This window comes from Odocoileus virginianus, unplaced genomic scaffold, assembly GCF_023699985.2.
Source record: "Odocoileus virginianus isolate 20LAN1187 ecotype Illinois unplaced genomic scaffold, Ovbor_1.2 Unplaced_Scaffold_5, whole genome shotgun sequence".
Taxonomy (NCBI): Eukaryota; Metazoa; Chordata; class Mammalia; order Artiodactyla; family Cervidae; genus Odocoileus; species Odocoileus virginianus.
The window spans coordinates 3,140,766-3,158,394 of NW_027224267.1; the positions used below are offsets into that span (position 1 = coordinate 3,140,766).

General features: G+C 58.0%; 1 long non-coding RNA gene across 1 annotated transcript; it reads left to right on the forward strand.

Annotated features, from left to right (window-relative positions):
• Positions 1-9,760: 9,760 nt before the first annotated feature.
• LOC139033402 (uncharacterized) lies at positions 9,761-16,681 on the forward strand. Its single transcript, XR_011485970.1, has 2 exons — positions 9,761-9,833; positions 13,004-16,681. It is a non-coding gene; the product is annotated as an uncharacterized lncRNA (long non-coding RNA).
• Positions 16,682-17,629: the final 948 nt, after the last annotated feature.

A 17,629-nucleotide genomic window follows, 5' to 3' on the forward strand; every position in this document is an offset into this window, starting at 1 on the left:
CCCCCGGCCGCCGGGGCTGGTGTCACTGGCTCTGCCCACCCGCAACCTGGGGTGTGCCAGCCGCCCTAGCCAGGCCCTGAGAAATGCACTATATAAATGTAAATTTCCCTCCAAGTTGGGCTCCCTCGTTCAACAAGCTATCAGCGCGGCACTGTCAGTCCAATTTTTCACACTTTGTGTCTCTGTTCTCTGTCTGGGGCAATCCCGTCTCCCTGGGCCGTGGCGGGTTGGCAGCTGGAAAAGTTCAGCTTTGCAGACTTGCAGACAGGCCCACCCGCCAGGCCCACCGCAGAGAGGCAGGGACCTGGCAAGGGCAGGCTGCCCCAGGCCAGCGCGGAGTGTCACCTGGGTGGGGGCAAGCCTGGGGAGAAGGGCGCCTCCCCGTTTTTCCGGGCGGGTGGGTTCTGGACAGATGGGGTGGGGGAGGGGGGTGCTCTGCTTAGGCCCTGTCTCCCTGACCTAGGCCACCCCTGGGAGGGCACCGGGGCCCCCTCTGACCCCACTTGGGGGCACAAGCTTGGGTCCTGAGAGCAGACACGACCCTCCACCAGCTCCCTTGTCTCCCAGTTACTGGTCTGGAGCAGGACGGTGCCTGGAGCCCATCCTACAGGTGGGAAAGCTGAGGCCTAAGCCCAGGGGTGTATCCCTGGCCGTGGAGCAGGGATGGGCCAGCAAAGCGCCGGCGTTGGGGGCGACCCCGGGGCTGACCCTCCAGGCCACCTGCTCTGCTGCCTTCACCACTTCCTGCCCACCCCCCTCCGCATGGAGTTCACTGCCATGCCCTCTGGGCAGGGACATGTTGGTCCTGGCACCTGGGTGCTTCTGAGGACCTGGAGGGGGCCTCCAATCATGGGAGCAGGCAGAAGGCCTCCCAGGCTTCCAGGGGCCGGGGCAGCACGCGGCAGGAGCCCCGGCGGTCCGGGCCTCATGCCCACCTGCCCCTGGGGAGCACGGGCAGAGGACGAGGCAGGCAGGACAGCTCCAGGGCAGGGCCCACTTCATCCAAGGGTGACCCACACACAGCACGTTGTACACACGAGGGTGGGTGTGGACCTGTGGCTGCAGTGAGCACACGGCGCTGAGCTGGGTGAGGGACACACCCCCGCCCCTCGGCCGTCTCGCCCCTCCCCACACGCCTCCTCCGATGCCCTCCAGGGCCACCACTGATCTCTTTGTTGACTTCGATCCGTAGACTCTCTTCTCTTTCTGGAATTTTGTGCACGGGGCTTACTCCTCCGGCTCCTTCCCTGGGCGCCGTTTTCCGGAGTCCCCAGTGTCCCTGCATGGTGTCTGTCCCCATGCACAGCTGCGACCTGAGGACCCAGAGACCCCACGGGCGGTGCGGGCGTCCCGCACAGCCTCGCCAACACACGGTGGCCTCGGCCTTTTCCCCCTGAGTCACCCTGGGCCACAGAGGTGTTGAGCGCGTTTCCCGAGAACCCAGGCGGGAAGCCCCTTCGTGTGATCACGTGCATCCATGGATCTTCTCTGGTGAAAAAAGTCCCCTTGAATCTCTTGCCTGTTTTTAATTGGGTTGTTTGTCTTCTTAGTATTAAGTTGTATGAGATCTTTTCCCCCCTGTTTTTAAAAATTGAGATGTAATTCATGTAACATAAAGTTCGCCATTTTAAAGTGTACGGTCCCGTGATCTTTATACCCACAGGGCTGTACCCCCACTGCTCGATTCCAGACGTCCCCGTGACCCTGAAAGGAAGCCTGTCCCCATTAGCAGCCATCCCCTCCCAGCCTGGCGCCCCTAACCTGCTGTCTCTGGATTTCACCCTAACACTCACATGGATGGCACCACACGCCAGGACGTGAAGCACTTGAAAAGGTCTGTCCTGTTTCGCTGAGCACATGGGTTCCTTTGAGGCATCCAGGCCTCATGATGGTGGCCTGGGCGATGGCTGTGGGGCCCAGAGCAAAAAAAAGATGGCTTTCCATGCGGCTGCCGCTCCAGCCCCGGGTGAGTCTCCTTGATGGTGTGATGGGCCAGGGCGTCAGAAAACAGAGTCCTGAGAACTGGGGTGGGGAGCTGGGGGAGGGGTATGGGGGGAGGATATGAAATGGAGGGAGGGGAGACGGGGCGGCTGGCGAGTGTCCAGAGCTCTGCTGCTCCAAGCCCCGACGGCATCCCTCTGCAGCAGAGCCCGGGGACCTCTGGCTTGACAGAAAACAAGAGGGGCTGAGGGGCTCCTCCGAGGGCTGCGGACCCCACCCCACCCCACTCTGGGCCTGACTTACGGGGTGTCCTGCTCCAGGCTGCAGAAACCTTTTTCCCAAGGCTTCAGAAATCTAATTACTGTTTGAAGGGGAAAAATACCCTAAATAATGCTGTTAATTGGAAACAAGCAGCTCCTCTAATGGGCAGTCTTATCGGCCGTGAGGTGCCCACACTTGTGGAATCCTGGGTGGAGCGCCCAGACCGTTGGGTCAGCCGCCGGAGGCCAGAGATCAGGGCGACTCAGGGCGCCCCTCTGGCCGCGGTTGATTGGAATAAGGAAGTCAATCTGAGCGGCCGTGTGGGACACCATCTCTGTCTGATCTCTCTCCTGGACAGATTAATTAAGTGCCATCAATTAATGGCCCTGGTTCAGGGGACATCAGGGCTGCAGGAAGCGCTGCTCCGAGCAGACCCCAGCCCCCGTGCTGATGCAGGGATGTGGCTGAGCACGCGCTGACCCCGTGCTCAGGGGAGCGGGGAGCTGGGTGCAGGCTTCCTGATGGGCAGCTGACTCCCTGGGGGTGGTGGACGTGCCCTCACCCGAGCAGAGCTCAGGCCCGGATGTCCCCAGATCCTCCAGCCCCGTCCCAGCCTCTGCTCTCGTGGCGACACCGTCCTCCCCCTCATCACTGGGCACAGACCGCCATGGCAGAACTCAGGCTGTGAACACTGTCTGGCTCCCACGGCCCAGGCTGTCGCTGGGCATGCTGCTGACTCAGGACTCTGGTTCCCAGACAGCATGCAGGCGGGACGTGGGGGCTGCCGCCACAAGGGTTGTTTGAGCAGGCTCTCAGGGAAGAGGGCTCCAGGGGCAAGGCTGCGGAGGACCCCTCTCCCCACCCATCCCACTCTTCCCCCCTCTGCTGGGCCCAGCCACGTGGCCAATCCCTTCCCCCGAGGGCCAAAGAACAGCTGTCCTGAGTCTCAAAGATGGATTCAGCTTGCAGCTGGAGTTCAATGTGGCCAACAGCCTAGTCTTTGCCATCTGTCAGCTAGGGAGCTCCCCACAAGTGACTCTCCTGCTGAGTCCTGGTATCCTTCTCTCGTGGGGACTTTCTGACTCAGAGAACAGATGTGAGGATGCTATGGGCCAGAAAGAAATCATGATGAGACAGTGGCGATGGTGGTGATGACGGTCATGATGGTGGTGATGATGGTGGTGGAAGTAGTGATGGTGGTGGTGATGATGATGGTGACGGTCATGATGGTGATGATGGTGGTGGTTGGTGGTGGTGATGATAGTAATTGTGATGGTGGTGGTGTGGTGGTGATGATGGTGGTGATGGTGATGATGGTGGTGATGGTGATGGTGGTGGTGATGGTGGTGATGATGGTGATGATGATGGTGGTGGTGGTGATGGTGGTGATGGTGATGATGGTGGTGGTGGTGATGGTGGTGGTGATGATGATGGTGATGGTGGTGATGGTGGTGATGATGGTGGTGGTGATGGTGGTGGTGGTGGTGGTGGTGATGATGGTGATGGTGGTGGTGGTGATGGTGATGGTGGTGGTGATGGTGGTGATGATGGTGATGATGATGGTGGTGGTGGTGATGATGGTGATGGTGATGGTGTGGTGGTGGTGGTGATGGTGGTGGTGATGATGATGGTGTGATGGTGGTGGTGTGTGGTGGTGGTGTGTGGTGGTGGTGGTGATGGTGGTGGTGATGGTGGTGGTGGTGGTGGTGGTGGTGGTGGTGGTGGTGTGGTGGTGGTGGTGATGGTGGTGATGGTGATGGTGGTGATGGTGATGGTGGTGGTGATGGTGATGATGGTGATGGTGGTGGTGATGATGGTGATGGTGGTGGTGGTGATGATGGTGGTGGTGATGGTGTGGTGGTGGTGATGGTGATAATGGTGGTGGTGATGGTGACGGTTGTGGTGGTGGTGGTGGTGATGGTCACAGAGAACAACATCCACTGTCTCAGAGTTTCTAAGAGTCAGCAGTCAGACTGGCTTAGCAGAGTGGTTCTAGCTCAGAGCCTCTCACATGCTGCAATCAACTTGGCAGCCAGGACTGAGGCATCTCAAGGCTTAACTGGAAGGAGGTTTGTTCCTAAGGCTGCTCCCAGACTTTGGCAGGCCCTCGCTACCTGCCAGCCCCCACTTTGGCCTTCTGTCTAAGCAGCCAGTGTGGATACTCTGGCCACTGGCCTCCCCCGCAGCAAGCACGAGGGAACCAGGGGCGGGAGGAGAGCTGAGCAGGACCAGCATGCAGGCGGGGGTCACCGTTTCCGTCACCTCCTCAGAGGGCACATCCACCCCTCCTGCCACGGGGAAGCAAGTCATGAGGTGTAACCCAAGGAGAGGGGCCCTGCAGGGTGAGAGTGCGGGGATGGGAGCAGGGCCGTCTCAGAGGCTGCCTGCCTGAGGCAGAGGCCACGAGCAGGGACCCGGCAGGTGTCTCCCAGCTTCAGGCCCTCCAGGCAGAGGCCAGGAGTGTCTGTGGAGCCTGGGTCTCTGTCCTCCTCATGGAGAGGAGCAGCACCTGGGATCCCCTGGCTGGAATGTCCCGGGGGCTGTAAGCAGTCTTCTCTCTTCTTTATTCTGCAGAAAATCAGAACCGGAGTGTCCTGGTTGCAAGTCCCCCTGCCTGCTGGAGGGAGGAGGGCTCAGGCCCCGGGGTCCCCGGGGAGCTTGTGGGTGGCCGTCCTGACCAGGCCTCCAGCAGCCAGTGTGGGGGTGGTAGCTCCTCTGGACAGTCCTGGGAGGAAGGGCTGGTGGGGACTCCAGGTCAGCCTGCACCTGGACCCTCTCTGGGAAACACCCTGGACCCAGCGGGGGAGGGGGGCCTCCACACCCCATCCCGCCCCTCCCCCTAGCCCCTCCCCCACCCAGCCCCAGACTGTCCCCACCTAGCCCTTCCCCCAGCCCCTCTTTCCAACCCCCACCCAGCCCCAGCCCTCCCCCACCCCATCCCTCCCCCTAGCCCCTCCCCCACCCAGCCCCACTCCTCCCCCACCCAATCCCAGCCCTCCCACACCCCACCCCCAACTCCTCCCCCCCACACAGCCCCTCCTTCCACCCCACCCCTACCCAGCCCTAGCCCTCCCCCACCCAGCCCCTCCCCCAGCCCCTCCTTCCACCCCACCCCTACCCAGCCCTAGCCCTCCCCCACCCAGCCCCTCCCCCAGCCCCTCCTTCCACCCCACCCCCACCCAGCCCCAGATCTATGCCCCCAGCCCCTCCTGGGCTCCACAAGACAAATCCCCCAAGCGCCCTCCCACTGCAGCCCAGCTCTGAGGAATGAAGGCAGCATTCCATAATTTCCCAGGCACTGCCGGATGGGACAGTTTGTAATAAAATTGCTTCTAAAAACATATTTGCAAGTCGCCACCACATTTTTTAAGCAGAACAATCTCTCGAGGTGGCTCTTCATCTCCGTGATTAAGTAGCCAACTTTCTTACATATATTCTGTTACGTGCATCTTAACCAGGCCGAGGAAACACCCTCTCCCTACAGTGCTTGACGGGTGATCTAAGGCTATCTGATGAGTTTGCTCCCTGGAGCCCCTGACGGCTGGGCCTGCAGGATTTGGGGACCGAGGGGCCGACTGCTCCTGCTGGGACAGGGGCTGCAGCTGGTGGATGGGGAGGGAGCCAGCGTCTTCCAACCAGGGGCAGAGGGCCACTTGGTGTCCGGTACCCCCTGGTTCCAGATGGTGGCCACCAGCCTGGAGCAGGCCCTTCCCCATCCATTGAGGCACTGCGCCCACGCAGTGGCCAGCACAGCTGTGGGGGCACCACGCAGGTGTCGGGGTTCTTCGGTCACACAGAGCCATCTGGGCATCTGGACAGAGGTGCCCCCAGAAAAGCGCACGTCTTGGTGGCCCTGGGGAGAGAGGCCCAGTGGATGACTGGGGTCCCGACCCCACCCCCACTCCAAGCTCCAGCCGATCACTAGGCCCACCACTGCCGATCACTGAGTCACTGATTTTTCCCTTTAGTACTAGTGACTATAATGAAACTTGTCTCCAATCCCATCCACGCAGGCCACTCACAGACCCTCCCTGCCTCCCTCCTCCGGAGATGAGCTGCTCCTCAAAAACCAGCCCAAGACCCAGTGCCCAAGCTGGGCATTAGAGCTGACCCCAGAGCTCATCATCTCATGGCCTCGTTCACACCAGGTGGACCTGGACGCTCGTCGGAGGTCACCCAGGTCTCCGGGTACAGACCGCGCACCTGCTCTGACCAGCCCGTTATGGGGCACCCACCAGGCAGAGCCTTATGGATGTCAAACAGTGACCTTCCTGAGCTCACTGTCTGCACAAAGGCTTCTCCTGGGCTGCAGAGCAGCCAGGCTTCTGCCTCCTGCAGCCCGTCCCACTGGTGCAGCCCCACATGACTGCCCCGGGCCAGTGCGCAGCGAGGCCAGCATTCCCCTGTGGCCCGGAAGCGGTCCCCGAGAGCCCGAGGCCCAGGCTGCAGCCCCAGTGTTATCAAAAAATATGCATGGAGGTCCAGCTGCTCGCCACTCAAAAGCCAGTAAACAGGCCAGGTTGGTGGAAAGGAAAGTTTGCTTTATTTCAGATGCCAGCAACTGAGGGGCGGGGAGGGTGGCAGACATCTGTCCAAAGGCCAGATGACAAGCAGGGCATGAGAGCTTTTATAGGCAGAGTCAGGGGTCGGGGGGGGGGGGGGGGTTACATGCAGAAACAGCACAGTCATCTCTAACAGTCATCTTCAAATTGGTCATCAGTGGTCTGACCAGCATCATCTTGGTTGTTTTAGGTACAGTTAATCTTCAGTTCTGGGGTGCACTTGTTCCCATTTCTTTGCAGTCAGTTCTCAGAATTGTGGCAGCTCATGTCCTGGGTACAGTCTGGTCATCATGTAGTTAACTTCTCCACCTGGGGTTTTGGTATCTATAAGACAGCTCACAGGATGTGGCTCAGAATATTATCTACAGCCCTTGAGAAAGAACTAAAGGTCCTTGACTGTGCTTAATGACTACATTATTATTATTTAGTCTCCTTTGACTGTTTTCCTTTGTTTCCACATTTCTTACTTCTCTGATTAAATTTACTCTTTGAGTAAAGTTTCCACAGGCAAAGGCAGGCAGAGGACATGGTGAGCGGGGGTAAGCAAGGGCCATCGGGTCCTACTACGTTTCACCAGCACAAGAGGGTGGGAGTTAGCTCTGTGTCCTCTTGGAGCCCAACTCCAGCTCGGGCCCGGCCTGCAGCTCGCCTGGTGTGTGCACGTCCATATAGGCATCCACACGCATCCAGACGGGGCAGGCATGTGCGTGCACCTGTGTGTGTGCCAGCCCGGTGCCCGTAGGCGTCGGGGAGCTGCCGTGATGGCCTTCAGACAGGTAGATAGGCAGTCTGTGTGCAGATGGTAGATGATTGGTGGCCTAGTGGGGGCAGGGGCTGGGACTGGCTCGGGATGAGAATATTCTAGAATTGACTGCAGTGACCACTGCATGTCTGAAAATACTGTAGGGTGAGGTCCAGCCTTCAGGTACCTCCTCATCTGGGTTCACCACCTGGGTCACCCCAGCAGGCTGGGGCTGGGGCTGGGGCCTGGGCCCCTTCCCCACAGAGCATGGGGCCCAGCAGGGCAGATGGCAAGCAGCGGGGCTCAGAGCTCCGTGACCTACTGAGGAGGCTGTGGAGGCAGGGACCCCAGTCTGGAGGGACCGGGGTGGTGGGGTGTTCAGCCCCTAGGCCTCCCCAGGAAGCAGCACCCCCCCATTCCGCCCACAGGCAGCTGGGTCTGCTAGAGCACAGGCCGAGAGGCGGCCAGGACAGAGCACAGGCTGAGGGGTGCCCAGGACGGGGCTCAGCAGCAGCCGGGCTGCTGGGCTCTGGGGGCAGTCGCCCTGTGCTGGGGCTGGGACTGGGGGGGCCACCAGCTGTGGGTGTGGTTTCAGGTGAGGGCCACCTGCCCGCCAGCAGGAGGAGGTGTGGCTCCCCTCCCACTCTTGGGGCTGGAAGGTAGTCAGAGTGCCGGGCTCTCCCCCACCCACCCGCCACAGACACCCCCAGACACCCACACACTCAAGCCCCAGGCCTGCCTGGAGGATGGCCCCATGAGGGACCCCTGAAGATGAAGAGGGCAGAGCCCTTCCCAAACCCTGGAAGGGGAAGAAGTGGGCATCCCTACCCCCCAGCCTGGAGGACACCTCCCCTGATGCCCTTCTCCCTGGGGCAGAAACGGTTAGAGATATATTCATTATATTTCTCCCCCTAATGGGCTGCTTACTTTATGATGTGGGGACACAAAAGTAAATTTTAAAATCAATTATACAATTACATATGTAGTAATAACAGAGTACACAGCTAATCTCCGCTGGGTCAGGACGGCAACCTTCCAATAATGCAGGTTTCATTAGGGGAAGGGCTGTTATTGCCAAGAATTACAGAAATAATGGGAGTGGGTGTATTCAGTGAGAAGTAACAAATGAGGCTGCTCGGGAGATAAGACGCAGAGTCGGCCGCTCGGCGAGAGCCTGGAGGCCGCGGACACGGTGGGTCACCCGCGCCGCCTCCGGAACAAGAATTAATTTCAGACGCTTTCCGGGCCTGGTGGCGGGGGCTTCTACAGGAGCTGCGGCCGTGCCTGGCGGGGGAGCAGAGGGAGTGTCCTCGGCCTCCTTCCTCTCCGTGGTCCCAGCCCTGGTGGGTCCCCAAGGCTGTGGGTCCCCCGGCCATAACCCCGTCCTCTCCTCTCATGAGCCGTCTACCTGGCCCGGATCTCCGGATGCTGGAGGGAGAGCGTGGGCCCAGAGCCAGGCTGGAGGGCTCCTCGTGGTCTCAGAGCCCGGGCCCCGCCACTCGCTCTTGCTTTGGGCCACAGGGAACGTTTGGGGTGGGCTGCGTTTGGGGGCTGCACTAGTGTCCACGTCAAGAACAGAGGCCAGAAGGGCTGAGGGGGACAGCGGGAGAGGCAGCTCCAAGGAGACCCTGGCCCAGCACCTCTGGCTCCTGGACACTGAGGAGGGGGCTTTTGCAAACACCCCATTTTACCTGCAGGGGCACAGCCCAGCTGCCGGCCCAGAGAGGACGTGAAGCCACAAGGTCACAGTCACCAGGGGCCACCAAGCTGGCAGCCGGGCCCGCAGCCTGCCTGCTCCCTGCTGCCAGGGTGTCTGGCGGGGGTGGCAGGTCAGGGGAGCCCCAGCCCCATGAAGGGAGGGCGCCGCTGCTAAGTCTGGGGTCCTCGGAGTCAAGCAGCCATCCGGGGAACTTCGGGACCAGTTCCAGCAGAACAGAGGGCTGAGCGATACAACCACGGAGCAGTGTCCAGCCTGTGCTCTGGGCTGGGGAAACACAGCCCTGGTCGTTCCCGGTGGTGTATGCCCTGGGCTGCTGGACAGCCCTGCACGGCCAGGGCTCCTTCCAGGAGGCGACAGTGGCCTCCTATCCTCCACCAGCCCCGCCCATGACCCCACTCTGAGATCCCGCCCACGGCCCCGCCCATGGCCCCGCCCATGGCCCACGCTGAGGCCCCGCCCAGGTCCTTCCACCGCACCGCCCATCACACCACTCTGAGGCCCCGCCCACGGCCCCATTCTGAGGCCCCGCCTATGGCCTGCCTTGCGGCTCCCGGAAGCTGACACACACCGGACACCCGGGCCGCCGCGTGCCTGGCTGGGACACGGGGTGAGTGGATAGTGGACGCCACCAGCCTTAGACCGGGGTCGGAATCGGGTCCTGCGTGTGACCAGCAGGTCACTACCAACGGGGCTCTTGGAGTCTGAGTCACGTGTCTGCGGTCGGTCCTTGGTGAGGCAAGGCCAGGCCCGAGTGAGCCTGGGTCCCTCGGGGCCTCAGAAAGTCCCCCAACTCCAGGGCATCCCTCTGCACTCCTGGAGCGGCCTTCCAGAAGGTTCTGCCCTACACTCACACAGCTTTATCGCAGAGCCGAGAATGGGTCTGGGGATTGCAGGGGGTACGGGCGGCTGGAGGAGGCTCCGGATGATGCCTCGGGGGGAGGACAGGTCTCGGGCCTGCTGACCCCGCATCTGGGATTCACGGGCCAGGAGGACCCCCGTGCCTGGGCCCCCTGAGGTGTGGCTGTCCTGGGTCCGTGGGATGCTGAGCTAATCTGGCCACTTTCACCCCCCCCTTTTGTGGGAGCCGAGGGGCCCCAGGGGGCCGGGGAGGCTTCCTCCGGATGGGCAGGTGCATGCGGCCCCCGAAGGCCATGACCAGGCCCGCCTGGGCCGAGCGGCGAGATGGCCGGGGCTGAGATGGGAGGACAGAACCGCCCGAGTGCGATTGAATCCACTGTGATTAAGGTGCGGATCCGGGCGCATGTAAATGAGCCGCGAGACGCCAGCACGGCCTTTTCTTTCTGCGCCTGCAAATAGGCTCCGATAAGGGGATCTTTGTAATTACACGGAGCTACACTGGTCAATTCTGACTTTTAAATACCTGCAGGGCCCGAGAAAGGAGAAGGAGCTGAACACATGTTCTTCTGGGCCGCGGCGGCGGGTCCCTTTGAATTCCGCCGGCTCGCGAGCCCGGCCGCCCGCGCGCCCGCTCCTTTGTGAGCGCTATCGCTCCATCACGGCGCGAGATCATTTCCAAATTAAATTTTATGGTCCATTACTTACGGCTCCGACACTGGTCTAATGGAATCTTAAATGGAACTGACTTGATCTGTGTGGGGCTGGCCTCTCAGTTAAGATGTTATTTAGTTCTAATTATCAGATAATGAACTCGGGAAATTTAATTTTTAATATTTGTATGTCAAAAGTCCATTGTGCCTTGCCTGGAGACTCGAAATTAAAAGTTAACGCTGGTCCAACTGCAGCCCTGGAACATGCGCCCAAGGACCTGGGCCAGACAGAACCCCTACTGTGTGCAGACAGGGAGCCCAAGCACCTGGGCCAAAGAAGACCCAGGCCAGATCTTGGCACCATAGACCTGCAGGGCATGGTGGGAGTGGACATGGCACTGGGCAAGGCAAGCTGGGGGCTCTGGACTCTGAGACGCCCCCTCGAGGTGAGCCCGCCCCCTCGAGAGGGCCCAGGGTCAGCCACGGCGAATCTGCGTCTGGCCACCAACAGACCTCCTTCCCCTGACGTCCGCAGGGCCCCCCGGGGACAGTGGGAATCTAGAGAGGCAGCAGCCCCTGGTCCCTGTTCTGGGTGGAGACCCTGAGCCCCGCCCCTGCAGTGTTCCTGGCCCTCACAGCGAGGAAGGACATGGGAGGCTGGGCGTTTCTTCCTTCCCAGGCTGAATTGGCAGCAGCTGCCCGCAGTCAGTCACAGAGCCACCTGCATCCCAGCTCCCACCTGCTCACACCCTGGGGGGAGCCTCGGCAGCTCTGGGGGAGGCCCTACTCCAACCCCCGCCCGCCCCTCTGGGCCCGGACCCAAAGTCAGAGGCCACTAATGTCTCCAGGAAGGAGCCAATGTCTCCGTTATCTGATTCAACCATTTCTCAGCGTCACTCAGACACATGGGATGGTCCTCTCTGCTCTGAGTACAGTGAGGCTGAGAGAGGGGGTACTCAGGGCAGCAGGAGAGGACCACCAGGAGGGCTTCCTGGAGGAGGGGATGATAACAGGGACCTGGAGGCTGGTGGGATTTGGCAGTAGACAGAATCACAGAGGCGGGCAGGGTTGGGGGGTGGTGAGGGGACTGAAAGATGGACAAGGGGACAGGGTGACGGGTGAGGGTCCAGCGGTGGAGCAGCCAGGAGGATGAGACTGGGCAGGAGATGGGTGTGGGCGGTATGAGAGGAGGCCCAGGTTCCTGGAGCAGACAGGCCAGCCTTGGTGGGAGGCTCCCACCCAGACTAGCGGCTACAAGGTCACCTTGAGTCCCAGTGAGGGCAGCGCTGGCCAGGCATGGCCGGCTGCCCAGTGGGGGTCGCCAGCAGCCCTCCCACTGGATGCTGTGCGATTCTCCCTCCTGGTCTGCCCAGCAGGTCGTCAGCCCCGGGGCTGAGCTGGGCGTCATTCTTTGTGTCCCCAGGCAGCCTCTTGGGGGCCCTGGCCAGGTCAGCTTCTGGGACAGTGCTGTCCAGCTGCGGTCTCCAGTGCAAGGAGGCCGGCCTCCATGGTGGCCACAAGTCTGCACCCCCTCACTCCCTGCAGCCAGGAAGCTGGGTGGGTCTCTGCCCCACCCCCGCCTTCCCCCTGCTGTGTTCCACACAGCCCCTCCAGCACTGCGGCCACAGCTCTCTCGCCCGGGTCCACCAGCCATCCCGGGCTCGCCTTCTGGGGCCCAGGAGGTGGACATGCTCATCTTCACCTTCATTTTCTCCAAATTCAAAAAGTTCTCTGAGCTTCTGAAGATGTGAGAGAAAGAGCAGCTCTACCCTTCTCATGCCTGGTGGGGGCACAACTGTCTCCCGGGAGGGGCCCAGCCCTCTGCGCCCCCAGAGCAGCAGGGCCACCCCAGCTGGGACGCTGGGCCAGCCTTCCAGCCTCTGAGCCCTGCTGGGTGGTGGCGCTCATGGCCACTCAGTGCTGCAGCCCGTCAGGAGCCAACCCCGAGCCAGTCCCCTCCCTGCCACCAGCGTGTGAGGGACGCCCGAGCGGTGTTCCCTCCCGCACCTCTTGGCCTTGAGCCTGGGCGCCCAGGGTCCCCCGTGCCCACCTGAGGCCAGCTCCGAGGAGGCGCCCTTTGCCCAGGAGGTGGGCCTTCCCTCAGCCCCGGGGGACCGGAGCCCCCGCTCTTGCAATCCACTCCTCGTTGTCATGAGTGACCCTTCGCAGCGAACTTCCCTGCTTGACCCTGGGTGGGCCCTGCTCCCGACGGGGCTCAGACAAGTACAGCTCGCACCGTGTGACTTGTTGTCATGCTTCTTCACGGCAGTGAGACTCACGACGTGAGTGTATCCTCTGAGCCACTTTCAAGTGACACCTTGGCGCCCTGAAGATGTTGTTGTACAGCCCTGGCCGCCATCTGCCCCCAGAGCCCCTGCACCGTGAGGCTGGAACTCCGTCCCCTTCCAACAGTTGCCCCCTCCCCTCAGCTCCTGGCCCCTGCCGCTCTCTGTCTGTCTCCGTGGGATGCAACTGCTCTGGGATCTCCTAAATGTGGAGGCATGGTGTCTGTCCTTTGTGGCTGAATGATGCCTCTGAGCCCCACTGTGTGGATGGACCACACACACCCATCCATGGACACGTCCTGGCTCTTGTGAGTATTGCTGCTGCAAACATGAGTGTACCTGCTTTCAGTTCTTTGGGATTTATACCCAGAAATGGAATTGTTGGAAGTGTGAAACTGAAAGTATTAGTTGCTCAGTCGTGTCCGACTCTTTGAGACCCCATGGACTGCAGCCTGCCAGGCTCCTCTGTTCATGAGATTCTCCAGGCAAGAGTGGGTTGCCATTCCCTTCTCCAGGGGATCTTCCCAACCCAGGGATTGAACCCAGGTCTCCTGCACTGTGGGCAGATTCTTTACTGTCTGAGCACCAGGGAGCTGCTGGAACCTGTGACGATTCTCTGTTTGCGTTTTGAGGAGCCTCCACACTCTTTTCCAGCAGCCGCACCATTTACATTCCCGCCCACAGGGCTGGGGGCTCCAGTTTCCCCACATCCCACCTCAGCTTGTTCTTTTCCGTTTTGTTCTTTCTGTTTGTTTCATTTTAATAATAGCCTAATAACTGTGGCTCAGATCATGAACTCCTTATTGCAAAATTCAGACTTAAATTGAAGAAAGTAGGGAAAACCACTAGACCACTCAGGTATGACCTAAATCAAATCCCTTACGATTATACAGTGGAAGTGACAAATAGATTCAAGGGATTAGATCTGATAGACAGAGTGCCTGAAGAACTATGGATGGAGGTTTGTGACATTGTACAGGAGGCAGTGATCAAGACCATCCCCAAAAAAAGAAATGCAGAAAGGCAAAATGGTTGTCTGAGGAGGCCTTTCAAATAGCTGAGAAGAAAAGAGAAGCCAAAGGCAAAGGAGAAAAGGAAAGATATACCCATCTGAATGCAGAGTTCCAAAGAATAGCAAGGAGAGATAAGAAAGCTTCTTCAGTGATCAATGCAAAGAAATAGAGGAAAACAATAGAATGGGAAAGACTAGAGATCTCTTCAAGAAAATGAGAGATACCAATGGAACATTTCATGCAAAGATGGGCACAATAAAGGACAGAATGGACCTAACAGAAGCAGAAGATATTAAGAAGAGGTGGCAAGGATACACGGAACTATACAAAAAAGATCTTCACGACCCAGATAACCACGACGGTATGATCATTTACCTCGAGCCAGACATCCTGGAGTGCAAAGTCAAGTGGGCCTTAGGAAGCATCACTATGAACAAAGCTAGTGAAGGTGATAGAATTCCAGCTGAGCTATTTCAAGTCCTAAAAGATGATGCTGTTAAAGTGCTGCATTCAATATGCCAGCAAATTTGGAAAATTCAGCAGTGTCCACAGGACTGGAAAATGTCAGTTTTCATTCCAGTCCCAAAGAAAGGCAATGCCAAAAGAATGTTCAAACTATTGCACAATTGCACTCATCTCACATGCTAGCAAAGTAATGCTCAAAATTCTCCAAGCAAGGCTTCAACAGTATGTGAACCAAGAACTTCCAGATGTTCAAGCTGGATTTAGAAAAGGCAGAGGAACCAGAGATCAAATTGCCAACATCTGTTGGATCATAGAAAAAGCAAGAGAGTTCCAGAAAAACATCTACTTCTGCTTTATTGACTACACCAAAGCCTTTGACTGTGTGGATCACAACAAACTGTGGAAAATTCTTCAAGAGATGGGAATACCAGACCACCTTACCTGCCTCCTGAGAAACCTGTATGCAGGTCAAGAAGCAACAGTTAGAACTGGACATGGAACAACAGACTGGTTCCAAATCGGGAAAGGAGTACATCAAGGCTGTATATTGTCACCCTGCTTATTTAACTTATATGCAGAGTACATCATGAGAAACGCTGGACTGGATGAAGCACAGGCTGGAATCAAGATTGCTGGGAGAAATATCAATAACCTCAGATATGCAGATGACACCACCTTATGGCAGAAAATGAAGAGGAAGTAAAGAACCTCTTGATGAAGTGAAAGAGGAGAGTGAAAAAGTTGGCTTAAAACTCAGCATTCAAAAAATGAAGATCATGGCATCCAGTCCCATCACTTCATGGCAAATAGATGGGGAAACAGTGGAAACAGTGACAGACTTTCTTTTCTTGGGCTCTAAAATCACTGCAGATGGTGACTGCAACCATGAAATTAAAAGACACTTGCTCCTTGAAAGAAAAGCTATGACCAACCCAGACAGCATATTAAAAAGCAGAGACCTTATTTTGCTGACAAAGGTCCATTTAGTCAAAGCTGTGGTTTTTCCAGGAGTTTGTATGGATGTGAGAGTTGGACCATAAAGAAAGTTGAGCGCCGAAGAACTGATGATTTCAAACAATGCTGTTGGAGAAGACTCTTGAGCGTCCCTTGGACAGCAAGGAGATCCAACCATCCTAAAGGGGATCAGTTCTGAATATTCATTGAAAGGACTGTTGCTGAAGCTGAAACTCCAATACTTGGACCACCCAATGCGAAGAACTGACTCACTGGAAAAGACCCTGTTGCTGGGAAAAATTGAGGCAGGAGAAGGGGATGACAGAGGATGGGATGGTTGGATGGCATCACTGACTCAACGGACATGAGTTTGAGTGAACAGGACTTAGCAACGGAGCAACTGGACAACAGGGCCTGGATGACGGGATCTGTGGCTGGAGAGGGTGGTGGTGGGGGGGCCGCCCTTACAGCCTGTGCCCCACTCGCTCGGGCAGCCCACCCCCAGCCCCTGCTCCTCCAACCCGTGGCTTTCACAGAAAAGCGCTTTCTCCCTGGGGCTCCTGCTGACCCAGAGCCCGAGTGCCCCCTGCTCAGCCGCCGCAGCCCCCGTCCCGCAGGAGGACTCAGCAGAGGCTGGGTGCGTCGGCCTTGGTCCCTTGGATGTGGTACCAAGAGCGCATCTAAGGAAGGAGCAGGTAAACTGGACTTCACTGGGATGAAGGACTTCTGTGTACTGAAGGACATCCCAGAGGATGAGAGAAGTGCGATCACACCCCTGGTGGGGGCCGACACCCACGTGTGTGGAGAACGCCGACAACCCCACAGCTGAGAGCCAGCCCAGCGGGGACGGGGAAGGACGTGAGCAGGCCTTTCACCAGCGACAACCCCGCTGCTGAGGGCGGGTCCTTTCCTCAACTTCAGGGCCGCTGGCGGGTGGGGGCGGGGCGCGCAGACAGAACAAGCAGCAAGCCCCCTGCCCTTCCAGGACGGGCGACAAACTCCATTAGCAGGCTACACGATAGTATTTTACTGTTGTGTTGATTTCTCGATACTGATGCTTACATTGTGGTTACGTGAGAGAATGCCCTTGTTTTTAGGAAGTTCACACTGAAGTGTCAATATTTAGAGGGTCAGCATGTCCAAAATATATATGTATGTGTGTGTGTATATATAGAGGGCGCAAAGTTGCATCCCGACTGAAATCAATAATAATAAAAATACTTAAAGTTGGTCATTTTTCTTTATTTGTTTTTGGATGATTTTTGGCCATGCTGGGTGGCTTGCGGGATCTCAGCTCCCCAACCAGGGATTGAACCCGGGCCATGGCAGTGAAAGCACCAAATCCTAACTGCTAGGCCACCAGGGAATTTGCTGCTCATATTTTAAAATAACATTTTTCAGTAGGTGGTGAGTGGTGGGTAACAGACGTCCACATGGAATAAAGCAAACATTGACCCCACACAGAAAGAATCTTTGTGGTTTCAGAGTAAGAAAATATGTCGTAAATCCTACAACGCAGTGTACTAATTACAAAGCACTCAGAAATTCAGAGCTTTTATTTCTCAAGAGCACCACCAGGCTGTGAGGAGGGCGTCTGCACACCTCGTCATCCGGGGCTCGCGTCATCACAGCACAGAGAGTGGCCTCAAACTTACAGGACATCTTGATAGCGCATCACCACGAGTGCTCCCAGCCAGCTCGTGAACATGGAAAAAGTGCTGGGCATCATCTGTAGGCTGGCACAGCACTTCAAGGGCTCCCAGGGGGTGCAGTGGGTAAAGAATCCGCCTGCAATGCAGGAGACACAGGAGACGCGGGTTCCATCCCTGGGTCAGGAAGATCCCCTGGAGGAGGAAATGGCAACCCACTGCAGTATTCTTGCCTGGAGAATCCCATGGACAGAGGAGCCTGGGGGGCTACAGTCCATGGGGTCGCGCAGAGTTGGACACGACTGAGCATGCACGCAGATGGCATGTCAAAACTGCGATGAGACATGATTATGCACCCTATCAGTGGAGAAGGAGAAGACAGCAAGCACCAGGGGAGGCGGGGATGTGTCAGGGAGGCGCTGGTAAACGCTTAGTGACCTGTCCTCCAAGGAAGGGAGCCCTGACTTCCCGCATCCTCAGCGTCCATGGTGCAAATACTCCCACTTGGCTGAAGTGACGGCACTAACGT